The sequence below is a fragment of the Argiope bruennichi genome, chromosome X1, assembly GCF_947563725.1.
Source record: "Argiope bruennichi chromosome X1, qqArgBrue1.1, whole genome shotgun sequence".
NCBI classification, from domain to species: Eukaryota; Metazoa; Arthropoda; class Arachnida; order Araneae; family Araneidae; genus Argiope; species Argiope bruennichi.
Genome location: NC_079162.1, coordinates 75,500,550 through 75,516,820, shown reverse-complemented (window position 1 = coordinate 75,516,820; position 16,271 = coordinate 75,500,550).

Sequence of the window (16,271 nt, the reverse complement as noted above, 5' to 3'; positions counted from 1 at the left end):
ATTAGATTTCAGGCAATCTGGCTGAATGCCTGACTATTAAATTAGTTGTCTGATTACCTCTCATTTTAACGTCGTCGACATTAGTCACTTTGATTTCTTAGAGGATCGATAAAGAATAGTCGGCAAAATGCGACATTTTTCACATTGCTAGTTATTCTGCCAAATGTAGAACAAGTTTGAATGTACGGCAGTTTCATCATATTTCAGCCAATCCGTAGGAAGAACTCCACCAACATATATATATATTAGACGACCAATCAAAAATAGTCAACAGAATGAGACATCTAATTTATCTGCCATCTGATTGCTTATACTGTCAAATGTAAGGCAAACGTCGTTGCTGTCCGTCACTTGATTTCTTAGCCAAACAAAAATCGTTTGCGATATCTTATCGATATCGATATCTTATTCACTTATGATCCAGTCGGCTTCGAAATATGCTGCAAACTATAGGCTGAATTTTCGACAACTAATTAAATTTCTGAAAATCAGGCTGAATTAGAAGTCTGATTACTTCTCACTTTCACGTTGTCGACATCCATTGCTTTGATTTTTTAGTGGACTGACAAAGAATAGCCGGCAAAACGCGACATCTTATTCCTTTCCCACCTCATCGGTTCTTCTGCTAAATGTAGAGATACATAATCCAAGATTTTTTGAATAACAAATAATTTAATCCAAGATTTTTTGAATAACAAATAATTTTGCTATTGTTATTTTTAAATATTTGTTCCAAATATCTGTTATTTCAATCATATTATTAATTTAAAATTATTATTTAATATTAAATATAAAATTTATTAATTGTAATTAATACTTAATTTACTAACTTAAGTAACGTGAGATTGAATTAATTTATCTATTTCAGCTTAATTCTTAAATTTGATTTTTTTCAAAACTATTTATTTAATTTCTGTATTGGAGTAAACCATTTTCTGAAAAATTTGAATTAAATATAAATGTCATTTCTTTAAATTGCTTACTTTAGTTCTATATTGTACCAATAGATGGCGCCAGCAGTAAATGGAATATATGCAAAGTCAAATCACAAGCAATTAAGAACGATTTGTATGGAACAGTGCATCAACACATACGAATACCAGTAAGACCGGTCACTGTCATGAAGTGGAGCGGCGACTTCGCACTTTCCAATGAAGTCACCGCTCTGATAAATTTCAGTGATATACAATTCAGTAATACGATGATTCCAATAACCGGTTTGTTCACTTTTTAATCCGTTCACAGATTTCTCCTTTTCTGTTATGTTCGAGAGCTTCCATTGGACAGATCGTATCCATTGTTACTTTCCAGTGAAGTCACCGCTCCGGTAAATTTCAGTGATATCGTATTGATTGTTACTTTCTATCGTGATCCAAAACCTGTAATCGAAATATTACCAGTAAGATCGTATCAAGGGTTTGAATCACACCCCTCTTTGAAAAGTATTGATCACCTGTATTTGTGACTTTTTGATATTGGTTACGTAATAACCGCTCGTAAAATATTCGTCATCCCTACCTAAATGTAGTACAAATTATAGGTTGAATGGTCAACAGCTGAATCATGTCTGACAATATGTCAACTTAACGTTGCATTGATTTCTTAGTCGACCCATCAAGAATAATCGGAAAATGCGACACTTTCTTCATCTGTTGCCTTGTCGGCTATTTGCCGAACTTTGTCATTCGGCCAACTAAGTCATTACTCGGATATTTCTATTCTTTGTAATACTTTGCCTGTAAGATGCGGTGTAAATAATTATATTCATTAATACCCAATTTGCCACACCACTATTCCGAAGTAATAAACACTTTTGCAGACAAAATTATGTTCTTGCCGAAGGTGAGGAGCAATCCCCCCTCCAGTATCGCCACCTCATTTCCGCTCTGTAATTGCCATTGAACATGCAATTCATTGTAACTCCCACGTGCAACATTTCCAAAGCATCCGCCATGGGAAAAGTATTGCAGAAATTAAAATTTATTGTTTGAAATAATGCAAATGTCGCATAAAAATTCGCTCAAGGCTCTTCATCAATCATTGCAAGACTTTCATAGAAACATCCGCATTAACATTGCGTGCAGGAGATTTCGTGCAAACATACTTGTAATTCCTTGATTGACCTTAAAGGATGAAATAATTGCTTACATGAAATACTCCACTTTGTGGCTGCGCAGAAAGACGCTGTAATTAACTACAAATATGTTTGTCCAGCTGCAAAACGATCGATTAGCTGATATATGCTTATATCAATTACAGAAATTGGCGACGGAATGTTGCCGGTTGATTTTATCTCAGAACGAATTTCATTGCCTCATAACTTCTGCGTTTCATTAACATCGGAAGAAGAATTGGTTAAAATAGTATTTCTCAATATCCAAACCAAGACATTTATGAAATATATGACACATTATGAAATATCCAAACAAGACATTTATGAGCTTAAAATATTATTTATTTTACATTTAAATCAAAGCAGTCACACAGAAGTCCATTGAAACTGTTGTGGAAGCAGCTGAATCGGTTAGTTATCCAACAGAATTTTTGAATTCACTCGATTTGTCAGGGATGCTATCGCACGTATTACAATTGAAAACCAGCATGCCTGTTATCAATCAAAGTTTTACAACAGCAGTGGGTTGCAGTAAAAATTTAATGAGCTATGTTGTAGAAGCTGATCTAGCTTAAAATACAGTGTCCATTTGGTAGATTAAATGACGGGCCAGAGTTGTCTTTTTCTAAATTTTTTAATACCATAACACAAGACGATGCAAAACATTAATCGATATGAAAAGAATTATAGTTATTGCGGGTTTCGAATTATAATTTGCAATGTAATTACCCAAGAGAGTAATTGCCGAAATCCTCTTAGCGTCCGAGGTATATCTTTTTAACATTCGTAATCACATGACCGGTTGGAAGCGCGCATGCGTCAACATCGCGCCCGGTATTGCTATGTTCACATGCAAGAACATACAATTTTTCACTCGTATTTAACACAAGTAAATAAAACACTTCTTAAATATACAATACATGTTTCTAACGCAATTATTTTGTGTAGAAATTATACATTTCTAAAATATTTTTCAGTTAATATTCAAAGTTAGTTAAATATATATACTACTAAATATATACTAGAAAATAACGTAATAATAAAGCACAGCAAATCACAATAATAAATAAATGCATTTTGAATTGAATAAGTAATACAGACTAAATGTATTGAACAAATGTAATAATTTCAGAAAATATTTAATTTTCAGTATGCAGTACGCTCAATTTGTTTATGGATCTTTTATAAATACCCTTACTAGTTTTAACATTCGCCACTCTCACTTTGTTATCTTTTCCAGAAAAAAGTCATATTACACGTCCTATTAACCATTTACAGGAAGGGAAGATTTTCTTCCCTGATTAAGTCTTTAGCATCCAAGCACTTTTAAAACGGCACTCCCTTTAATATCCAGACTTTCTCAGCGTGTCTCTGGAAGACATGGACTCTTCCAAGCTGAGGGGCAGTTACCCCCCTCACACAGGGGTAATAAATCTGTCGACGCTCTACCTTGAATAATTGCTTTGCGGTTTTCGACAACGAGAATCATTTTCGACCAGCTTACGAGTTTTATTCTAATATATTCATATTTTTTAGTGTGAAGCGTGTCGCTCTCGTATTTGTGGGGTATTTTTTTTTAACAAAAAATACAAACAAAACAACAAACAAATTTTACAAAAAATATGAAATTTATTCTATAATTAAGAGAATAGGGGTTTTTTGCAAGTTTTATGTTAGGCTTCCAAACCATTTAAATAAAAACTGGCTTTACTAGCAATTTCAAAACATCTTTTCATCTAATTTTCATTAGGCTTTTACATTTTTTTTTTTTTTTGCCAAAATTAAATAATATGTCATATATTAGCATGTATTATTTTTTTTTTTTTTTGCATAGTAATGTAGAACATACATTGTGTATATATCAATGCAATTAGTACATTTTTTTACATAGTATAGATGTCAATGCAATTCATTGATAGACGAGATAATGTTTTAAATCTTCATTTAATACCAAAATAAAAACATTCGTTGAATAAAATGCCTGCCAATGAAATTACTAAAAGATCCCTCTTGCAAGCCATCTGAAAAATACTTAACCCACTTGGGTAACTTACGCTCTTTACTATTAGAGTCAAGTGCTTCATTCAAGAACTTTGAGAAAAGAGATTCATATGGGGACGAAACTTTACCCCCAAAAATTGTAGAAAGGTGGTTGGAGTGGTGTAAAGAGTTATCACTCTTGGATGAACTAAAATTACTAAGATTAGTTCTAGATTCTATAACTGAAGAGAAAAACGGCACTATAGAAATTCACGTTCTTTGAGACGCTTCAAAACTTGCTTATGGGGATTCAGTTTATGTGAAAGTAAAGAAACAAGACAAAGTTTGCTAGCCTCATCACTTCAAAAATTAGAGTGGCTGGACTGAAAAGTGTTACATTGCTTCGATTTGAGCTTCTGGGAGCATTAGTAGCAGCTCGTCTGAACTCTAAAGTTCAAGGAATCATCAGCCAGAAAAAAGACTTTATCGTGTTCCATTGAATAGATTCTAATTGGATTCTATATTGGATTAAAGGCTCTCATAGAAAGTGGAAGCAATCTGTAAAGAACAGAGTTCGGGAAATCACGGAGTTGGCAAATCCCAATTTTTGGTCTCACTGTCCAGAAAAAGGCAACCCTTTAGATTTTTTGTCTAGAGGACTCAGTACTAAATCTCTTATATGTGAAAATAAGTGGTGGAATGGTCCATTATTTCTACTATCTGTTGAACTTCATGAAACTCTTTTAGTGAGTATTCAGAGCCAGATAAAGAAGATTGCTTACCTGAACTCAAATCTGAGAACTCTAATAATTTTTTTAACTTTAAGCTCTAATAAAACATTTTTCGATTATCTTATTAACCGTAGAAATAGATTTCTAACTATTGTTCGAAATTAATTTATCTTTCCAGGTTTATTTCAAATTCCAGAAACCAAAAGTAGAAAAAGGGTCCATTGGCATCCAAGGAGCTGTTAGAGACAAAAAGTTTTGATTGAAATAGTGTCAATTGGAAGAATTCTCTTCAGGAGTGATATCATTAATGTCTCGTAATGAAATTTCCAATAAGAGTAAGATTTCAAATTTATCTAGATAATAAAGATATATTGAGGGTAGGCGGAAGACTGGAAAATTCGCAATTACCATATTCAGGGAAACATCCCTTAATATAGCTTCAAAAGGTAAGTTAACTAAAATTATTGTAAGGTATTATCATGAAAAGTATTTTCATCTAGGACCCCATCATTTACTTTTTCAGCTCAGACGAAAATATTGGCCTATTCATGGGAGAAATATATGTAGAAAAATTTTTCATAACTGTGTTATTTTCTTTAAAAATAATCCTGACGACTATTCTCAAAAAATGGGTAATTTGCCAAAGAAAAAAATAACTCCAGATAAAGTCTTTCATTCAACGGGAATAGATTTGTGGGGTCCATTTTTAATAAAAAATAAATATGAAAGGAAGGGTTGTGAAATTAAAGTGTATGTTTGTATATTCATTTGCTTAGTAACAAAGGCTATACACCTTGAAGTAATCGGTGACTTAACATCTGAAGCTCTAATAGTAACGTGGAAAAGATTCATTTATAGAAGGTGTAAATGTCATAAGATTTTTTCTGATAGTGTGTCTAAAATGGTAGGGGCTAACAGAGTATTAAGATCTTTATATAAATTGATTAAACCCATTGACCCATTATTTAGTAGTTTATTTGTTTGCATTACAAAGCCTATTAACAAGTCTGCGATAAGTGATAACGCAGAAGTTCTAACTTGTGATGAATAATGTGTTAATATTTCTTTTCTACTGAGTGATTTTTTTATGAATTGAATTTAACTCTTAATGAATATTAGACTAAAACAAAATACTTTTATTTTTGGTAAGAAATGACACAGGGTTCTCTGTTTATAGGTATCAACATTTAAAATCAATGAACGGAATAAATCCAAATTTCATACGCAAATTCTGGAAGATACTGGGAGATAAAATATGAAAAAAAAAATTGATTATTTAGATGCTATATCTTATACTCCGGAATGATCAACTCGTTGAAAATCATGCACGTTAGCTAGGGAACCTAACCGATGAAACAAAATTATTGTATGTAAGTTTGATATTGTATATAATTCACCATTATTTATTTTTATCACCTCAGACGTCAAAATTTTTTATATAACCTATTTTCCTCACATTCTTTGGGATTACTGAGCAGTTTTTGTTCAAACATTTTAACCTTTATTAGACATTGTACAGAGAAAAAATGATTTCAAAAATTTTCTAAACACTTCTACTTAAACAAAATGGCTAAAATCTAGTTATATATAAAAGGAGCATTCAAAGAAGATTTCCAATACAAAAAAGGCTTCTTGTGATACTAATTTGCAAACACGATTGAATTTATCATATGCAAATATGAATTTATACAGCCAAAGAGAGATCTGATATTTCTAATCATCAACAGAAAATTTAGAGAAATAATTAAGATTTGCTACAAAAACAACAACGAAAAATCTATCTTTTTCCATAGATGCTGCTACAAAATCAATATAGTTATCCAGGCAATAAAACTTGAAAATAATGATAAAACGTTATAAATTGGCATCTGATGAATAATTTTTTAAATTTGCAAGTCATCAAAAAATATTTTTAATTTAGAAATATTGAAAATGAATTAAATATTCATTGAATTTTCAAGCTATAATGATTACTTTTAAAATAAAGCATTGATGTGAAAAAAAAAATCAGACAAATGATATTTATCAGATTATACAGTAATTTAAAATAGTCAGTGAAATCCTAAGAATCATGAACTTAATTTTAAGAAATATGAATCATTGCATTTTCTATTCTTGCCTTCTATTTCAGAAACCAAACTTATTAGTCCAATTAAGAAGTGCTTTTTACTGTTTTTGCCTTGTAAATAACGAAATTAAAAGACAGCCTCTTTCAATAATTTGTTCTTTGAGACACATGCAAAAAATCTAAAGTCTTTGTTGCCGATTCTAGAGTCAAATAACTTTTTTCGAAAAATTTCAAAATTGAAAACAATTAAGAAATAGATAAACTGCCATAAAATAGCATCCCGTAACCATTATTATGGCAAACCTAGACCCTTAGTGAGTAGGGATAGAAAACTTCCTCAGTCCTGGCATAACTTGCCGATAAAGTTCTTTTGATTGGTTGAAGGAATAGGAGAAAAGGCCCATAGCTTATCATTACATTTTGAAAAGTGTCATACTAGAGCATCAAACTGTCGCACTAGAGCATCATCACTTCCATCGTTTCAGTATGCCAATTGGGCGTCTCTTAAACATCCGATTAGTTCCTCCAGGTTTTCGCGCACATGCGGAAAGAAGCTGTGAAGACTGCATTTAAACGCTTGTTTCTGAATCGAAATATGAAATTCTAAACGAAAATACTGAATCTTGTAAAAATATATTAACAATTCGACCGCCTGTCAAAGTATTTAAATTTTGTTGCAGAGTTCCTTATTCTCATATTCTTGTTTCAGATAAGATTTATAAACAAATCCAAATTATATTATTATCTACATCTTTCATTTGTAATTTTGTTTTTATATGTTTATTGAATTAGAAATCTATAGCAAGCAGCTGAGTACATTTCTGGGTTAATGTGAATAATTGCCCATTTATTAGTATTATTTTATTTGTAGCTTTTTAGTAACGCTATTGCGGTATGCAAGTCGATTTTGTAGTTCTGCAGGAGAAAGCATCGTCGATTTTTGAAGCGGTAAGCGATTCTTCTTTTCCTCCATTTTTGTGGCATATTATTTTATTATTTGTATATAATATGAAGAATTGTCAAAATATTAATTTTTATAGTCGTGATTTGCATTGAGTTAAACAAATGTAACTATGTAACAACAGGATGAAATATTCCTTTTGTACATTTTTTTTTTAAATTTGAAAATGCTCTAAAATTTGTAAACATTAATAGTCAGTTGTGAAATCATTAAGTTCATATGAACCCTCTAGTGACTAGTCATCACAAGGTTCACAGGCAATTTCATGACTGATTGTTCATGTGTACGCTTTGGAGATACAAATTTCAAGCCAAATGTTTAATCATAATCTTTGCTTGTTTTAATTTTTTCCAGAAAGTACTTTTAGAATTCAAAAAATTATTATTTTGGAGAGGTAGATGCAAAAAGCTAATTTATTTATTTAATATAATCATGATACTGATGTCAAGCTTTGCTTCTAGAAAAACTTGCAACTTTGTGCTGTAAATAAATATATAATTAAATTCTGATTTTTTTTTTTTTTTTTACTAAATATCTCTTCTACGTCAGTTTATAATGACATATGATATAATTCTTGAGCAGGTGTTTGTATGTTGAGGATAGTAAATACGTAAACAAAAGTTGTCCTTTATTCTTATATATATTTTCTATTCTAAAATATCTTATATAAGAAAATTTATTGTATATATTCTTTTTCTCTTGTTTACTCATGACCACAGATGTTTTGATAGTAAATATGCAGGTGTAAATTTGCTTTCAGAGCATTCGAAAGATACTCTATTTTAATACTCCATCAGAAGATAGAATATTTGGGAATATTCATTACTTCTACTAATCACTAATATATTCTCAACTAATTGCTAATTCATGCTAACTGTGAGAACTTTATAAATTTCTCATTCTTTCTTATTTTCTTTTTTTATACTCAACCTCATTTCAGGCAACTAACCATTAGCGATTGTCATGTACTTATTTTGCCTATTTGGTATACAATAAGTTTGATTTTTTTTTTTTTTTTTTTTTTTTTTTTTTTTTTGTTCAGTTGATAAAACTTTCTTTAATTTTTTTTTTCTTTTTACTTGAAAATAATTAAATGATTAAGACAGTTACATTATCAGTGCAAATTATTCTATTTTTAGATTAATATGCAGAGTTAAAATCAAAGTGAGGATTGTGAAAATAAAGAAACTATTATGTATATTAGAGTATGATAAAATTACAGGGTGTAGTGATAAACAATATTAAATGTCAGTGTGATCATTTTAATGATATGTATACAAAAGATTTTTTAAAATCTAATAAGCAAGATCTTTTATTATGCACTTATTTTACATTCTAAAAATCTGAATAATCAAATAGGCAGTATTTCTTTTTATTTAGCTATTGCTAGACAAAAGAAAATACTGCTGTTTCTAATTTTTTTCTGCCATTTCTTTCTCCTATATTAGAGATCTATGGTTGAAACTTTCTAAAAACTTGAATAATTAAACAGAAAGTATTTCTTTTTATTTAGCTATTACCAGAGCAAACTATTAAAGCAAATGTCATTATTAAACTATAATAATACTTTTTACCTATTTGTAAATTTATTTTTTCCCAATACTCTGTAACAATAATCAAACGATTATTTCTATCAGGTTCTTTGAATAATTTATTTTTGTAGTTTAAATAATGTTGTAGTTTTGGTAATTTCAGTCGCTGTAAACACATCAGTGTATGATACCACATTATATAGAATATTTTTATATATTATGTGATTTAACACTATTGGTATATTTTATTTCATCATAAAATTATTTAGAATTTGTTTTAAAATCATTGCATCTTATATTTTTATTGATAATAGAAATATATATTAATAAATTAGATAATCTGTTTATGATATATAATGTATTGTAATAAAAATGGGATTGCAAATCTTGAAAAAACTATTTTATTAAGAATCACCTCATGTTAAGCATTCTTCTGCTGCACTGGGAACTGTCCAAAAGAAAGAATTTGCACAATCTATATTGTAATGTAGTTGATTTAGCATTTTTAGAAAGAATTTCATTAAAGTTAGACCCTCTGATATGTTTCTAATAAAAACAATTGAAGAAAATCAAAGTGAACTGTACTGAAATTTGAAACAGTTCTACAGAAGAAAGATTTATCACTTACTAATCATTATACACACATCTACATTTCATCTATTCTATAGGTAGATAAAAAAAAAGGAAAAAACAATGATATATTTTTATGTTATATTCATTTTATATTGGACTCCTTAACACCCTCAGTTATTATTAATTACTAATCAAAGGGTTTTGGATAAATAGCATTTTCAATCTGAAATTAGATGTATGTATTGTCAGCTTGGAGCTCTATCTCTGAAATTTAACAACATATTATTAGCCATTGGAGAAATTTTGAGTTTCTAGTTTTGTCTTAGCTTTTTAAAGAAATAAAATTTTGTTTTAAGTAATTAACAATGTAAAGAAAAAGCAACCTAAAGGCTCTTGAATGTCAAATAATAATCTGTGAGTTTATACATGATTTAATAATGCATTTAGATGTGTTAATATTAATTTCTGCTAAAAACAGAATTCCAGTAAATACAATTTGCACAATATGCAAATAAATAATTTTCATAGAGTAAAATACAACATATAAGTTGAAAAATACCATTCTGCATATAAATAAACATATATTTGGAAAATTTTTTGGTTTATTTATTTTGGAACTATGCTAAAAAGCATGGTACAAGTTTTATAATCCATATTCATATCTGTTCTATTATTAAAATTAAAGTTCAGAAGCCTTGATATGCATGTCTTTTGTGATGTTTAATCAAATATTCAAAGCCCAGTACTTAGATTTTAAGCTTAATGATATGACAGGGGAAAAAATACTAGAATCGTTTCTTCTTTTTTTTTTATTATTATTATTATTTATCTTTTTTTTTTACATGTCTAATTTTTGTTATTTTATAGTCTTCCTAAAATGATGTGTCACATAGGTGAATTTGACCATGAGAGATTTTTTTTAAATAAATAAAAGAAAAAAGTTTAAAAAATTATTACATCTAAGTGAATTTCAATTGCCACTTTGTGTCAAATTTTCCATTTTCTTAATTTTCTTTTTCTTAATTTTGCTTGTTCTTAATTTCACAATATTTTATAAACAGAAGCGAGAACTGTGAAGATTTTTGCTTTTCATAAGTAATTAATGAACTGTTTACTGTGTTTTAATTATATAATGCTCAATATACACACAGTATATAATGAGAAGTACTGAAAGTAACTCTCTCGAAAAGGTTTGTAATTAAATGTTTTTGCAGATAATCCGCCAATGAAGTACCCTCTGCCATATATAATTCAAGTTCACTGTTCAGCCTTGCATTTTTTTTTTTTTTACTTTACTAAATTTATCCCCTGTGTGTACTCTTTTTATCATCGTTTTTCAAAAGTTCCATTCACTCTCAAGATTTTTCCTGTGCCAAAGGATCCACCCAGATATTGATGTCTTATGTGTTCCATTCTCATTTTAATAACACTGTCTTCGCAGTGTTAAAGTTTAAATGTGTTGCTCTACATTCCAGTACACAAAATTTTTGTCTTCTTTGATTGTGTTTTATCAAATGATTAAAGTGTTAAATAAAAAATAAAAAATATTTCTAGCTTAAGTTCCTTACACAACAAATAAAAGTTTATAAGTGAATTCTTCAATAACATCATCATTACTTACAGCAACTTATATTGTTTTTTTTTATTTTGATATTGTTTATTTATTTATATTGTTTATTTTTGAATTTATTTTGGATTGTCTATTTAAATAGTAATACAATCGCAAATAATCTTTTAAACATATTATTTAACCCTTTCTAGGGCTGTGGGAATACTTCCCACCAAATTTATCAATATTTGTAAGAAATTATGGAGGTTGGCATAAGTTCTGACAAATTTTTTTAGTAAGTCAGAAACTTAGATGCTTCAGTTCTTTATCTCAGACAAAATATGTCTTGATTTGTTATTTAATTATTAATTGACCAAATTAATTAATTAATTAAATTAAATTTATTTAATAAGCTAAATGAATCCCTTTTCTTATTCTAATTTCAAGCCTAAAAATATTTTAACATAATATGACTAGAAAAAAAATGGCCCTTTAAAGGGTTAAAATATTGTGAATTTTTACATATTTTATCAAATCTGTTATTTAAGTTTATGCATAATATTTAAATGTGTTGCACTTGAAATATACCTTAATGGTATTAAGAGTAGAAAGATGCTTTACCCAAATAAATTAGATCTATCTAACCCCAAGGTTAAGTTAAAAATAAATAAATAAAATTGAGGACATATGATAATCAGAGAAAATTAATAAATACCTTGGAGGAACTTTTTTCTACACCTCTGATTGTAATTAAGTTATTCTCTGTTATCTCTTATATCAACATACTCCCAAGTGTCCAAACACAAATGTTTTGTTTTCAAATACCCAAATATTTTTTATACTATTTATTTCACAATGAATATTTATAGGAGTCCATTTCCAAGTGTTTTTTATGAAATTTTTAAATCATGTTTATTATTTCTGTTCCAATTATTTCATTTGGGTGCAATCATAATAATGTCAATATTTTATTTAATATGTTAATATTATAATTCTAACTAGCCGCCTTTGGCGACCAGCCGGTTCGCCAATCTTAATGTTCATTAAAATTTTAATAATTAAATATTTTATGCAATTCCAACTTTAATAGATTCTTCAGCAAAATATTTTAAAACTTCAAATTTTGATAGTCATATAATTCACTCATAATATTATAAAGGCCTTCAGTCATAACGTGATATGTATCTCTCTAATTTTCTGTTACCCCTCGTAGAATTTATGCTTTAAATTAAAGAGTAAATGATTAATCTGCAATTAATATAATAATATTTTTTACTGAAACAAAGCATTTTTTTTTAATAATATAATTACTGATAATAGAGTCACTGAGCGTTTAAACTTTATGGGCACTAAAGAATATCTTTCTTAATTCATGTAATATCTCAAGAATTTGTCAACAAAATTTTCTCAGATTCATCATGAACAGATCGATTAATGAACAATGTTTCATTTTAAATGCATTAAACACTAAGAAAATAAAATGAATCGTTTAAAATAATCGGTCTAAAACAGGTTTAAAAAAACTACTTAAAAAACGATGTACTTAAAACTATAAGCATATACAACAAAATGTATAACTAACATAAATACAATTTAATTACAAAAGTGCACAACTAACCTAAAAATAATTTAAATCATTGAAAACAGGTTAAAAAAAACTACTTAAAAAACGATGTACTTAAAACTATAAGCATATACAAAAAATATATAACTAACATAAATACAATTTACTTACAAAAGCATGCAACTAACCTAAAAATAATTTAAATCATCCGTTGAAAGTGGTTGTCATGACAACAATCAGAACAATGCGCATGCGTGAATTTTCTTCGCCAGTTAGGTAACGCAAATGCGTGAATTTTTCTACGCCAGTTGGGGTAACGCTAGGCAGATTATACATTTTTAATTTCCTTTATTCTGTGTTATTTTAGTTCAAAAGTACTTCAGAATGAATCTGAAACATGGATTAATTAACAATGTTTAATTTTAAATGCATCAAACATTAAGAAAATAAACAGAATCGTTTAAAACAATCCGCCGAAAAATATTAACCCTAGCCTCATTACTGTTGGGACAAAAAAGAAACGGAAGCCTTACTCATTTGGCGGTGGGGGAAATGGAAGATTTTTTTTGGCTGAAAGGTTGGCGGTGGGGAAAATAGAAGATTTTTTTGGCGGGAAAGTTAGTTTTTAATTAATAATTAAAATTCTAGTTAAAATTTCAAAAAAAGGGACCGCAGGTGCACATTCCCGACCTCTAAGGTATACATGTACCAAATTTGATAGCTGTATGTCAAATGACCTGGCCTGTAGAGCGCCAACACACACACACATTGAGCTTTATTATAAGTATAGATTAAGTAATTTTGTTGAGTCAAATTTTCTAGCATTTAAGAATAATGTAATCAAATCCATAGATTTATCCTCACCAAATTAAGTTCATCAGTTGCGGTTTTACAGAAAAATGGCTGGAATACATCTGTGCACAATATCAGCTAATTTATTAATATTTTGTAATTATTATTGATGATTTTTTACATAATACATCCTAATCTTTTTATATTTCTATTATCCTTGTTGAAAATGATTTTTGTATTAATATAAAAGTAATGGAACCTTAGGTATCACTTTAAATATGCTTTGAAATGTTAACCTCTTACTTGGACTCCACTGTAAGGTATGGTTGTGTGTCAAAGGGCCCAGTGCATTTCCAAATCTTGCGGTGGGAAGGAAATTGTAAGGATATTTTAAAATCTAATTTAAATCATATTAATTTCCAAATTTTTATCTTAATTTGGCCCATATTAACTTCATTTTAAAATGTTGTATCATTTCCTGATCCAATTCCACCTTTTTTATTTAATTAATGCTACACACGCTTTATAGAAATGCTTACTTCTGCAAGTTCTCGCGCTGTAGGGATAAAAATCCTTAATGTTTGAATTTTTTTTTTTTTTTTTAAGATACCTAAAATTCCCTTAACTAAATCAGCACATGTAAAAAAAAAAATCTCTTTCAGGATCTTATAGTATAAAATCACTGAGGAAAAAATTTCAGTCACTTTTGCTCTTCTGTTCTTGTGTTGCAATGTAGATGGACGTGTTTCTGACCACTTATTCTTTCTATGCAAATTGTCACTCAAGATGGAATAAATTGAGTTTTAAAAATTCAAAAGTGTCTTCTCTTCAGCCACACAACTGCTAATATATATATATATATATATATATATATATATATATATATATATATATATATATATATATATATATATATATATATATATATATATATATATATAAAATTGTAATCAATAAATTAGCATACCTTTTTTTCCCAATTTAAAAGATGGTAGTAATATTGCTAATAATTTCAGACTGCTGGAAGAGCTACGATTGCCTTTCTAATGAAGGCTTCGTGCATCTGAAGATAAATCATAGTGTGAATTTCAAGGACCAGGATACAGGTGCCCACACTAATACCATAGAAGGAACGTGGGGAGCAGTTAAACGTACTATACCGGTAAGCAAAGCCAAAACTCAGTCCTCGAGATCTGATAAGAATTTGTGTGTTTGCTCCTCGTCTGGACTATCCAATAAGTACTTCTCTAAATACCGTAGAAGAAATGACAGTGGAAAAAGTTTTGTATGATATTTGTAAAGTGCTTCAAAGCAAAAAACCGCTCCGTATGGATGAGAAGCTGATTTTTGATATCGTAACTGTAAGACGTCCTACTGGTGCCGGTAGAAAGTCAATTTTGAATATTGAAGTAGATCTTCTGCGAAAGAACAGTGTTGTGACCATTCCTTCTGATAATGAAAATATTTGTTGTGCTCGAACCATTGTCGTTGGCCATGCAGCTGTTACTAAGCATCATCAATACAACTCCATCCGGAATGGACGCAAGCCGCTTCAAAAGACTAGCTCTCAAGCTGCATGAAGATTCTAGTATCCCTATAGAACCTTGTGGTCTAAATGAAATTAAAAAGTTTGAAGAAGTCTTGGATGTTCAAGTACTCGTCATTTCAGCAGACAAGGTAAATTTTTACAAGGTAAATCTCTCTCTCTTCTCTCTCTCTCTCTCATTAAAGACAAATATGTGCCATTGAATCAATTTTTTAAAAAACGTAACTTTCATTTGTATTTTGTTTCAACTGTTTTAATTTTTTAGTTGTTGTTATATCGTTTATTTCGTTTCAAATGTTCTAGTATTTTATTTAGAGCTATATCTTTTTTATATATATAAATGAGTAAATTAAATGTAACTAAAAAGGGATTTTTTTTTCTCTCTCGATTTTAATTAATTTATAAAGGTGTGGAAAAAACTCTTAAACTCTTTTTGTGGTATCATAATAGACATTATGACTTAATTAAAAACGTGTGGTTTCTTAGGGAACATTTTTATTGCTCACATTGTGACAAAGGTTTTGACCATTATTCCAAACCAAATACTAAATAAAAAAATTCATGCCAAAGATCGGGCCCAGGTACATGATGCTTGGAGACGAATTCAGAGCAGTATGAGCATTGAATGTTCTTTAAATTTATTTAAAAAAAGAAAGAAAATTTAATGTACACTTTCAGAAAGCTGGCGATGAAAGTGAGAGAGAGTGTTAGAACATGTTCTGCTACTGATGAAATTTATAAGCCGGAATGGTTTGCGTACCAAAAAGTGCAATCGTTTCTTCATTCCGTGCATACGCCAAGGACTACCAAATCATCTGAGGTAAGAAATTCATTGTCTTTTCTTATTAACTTATTTCTGTTT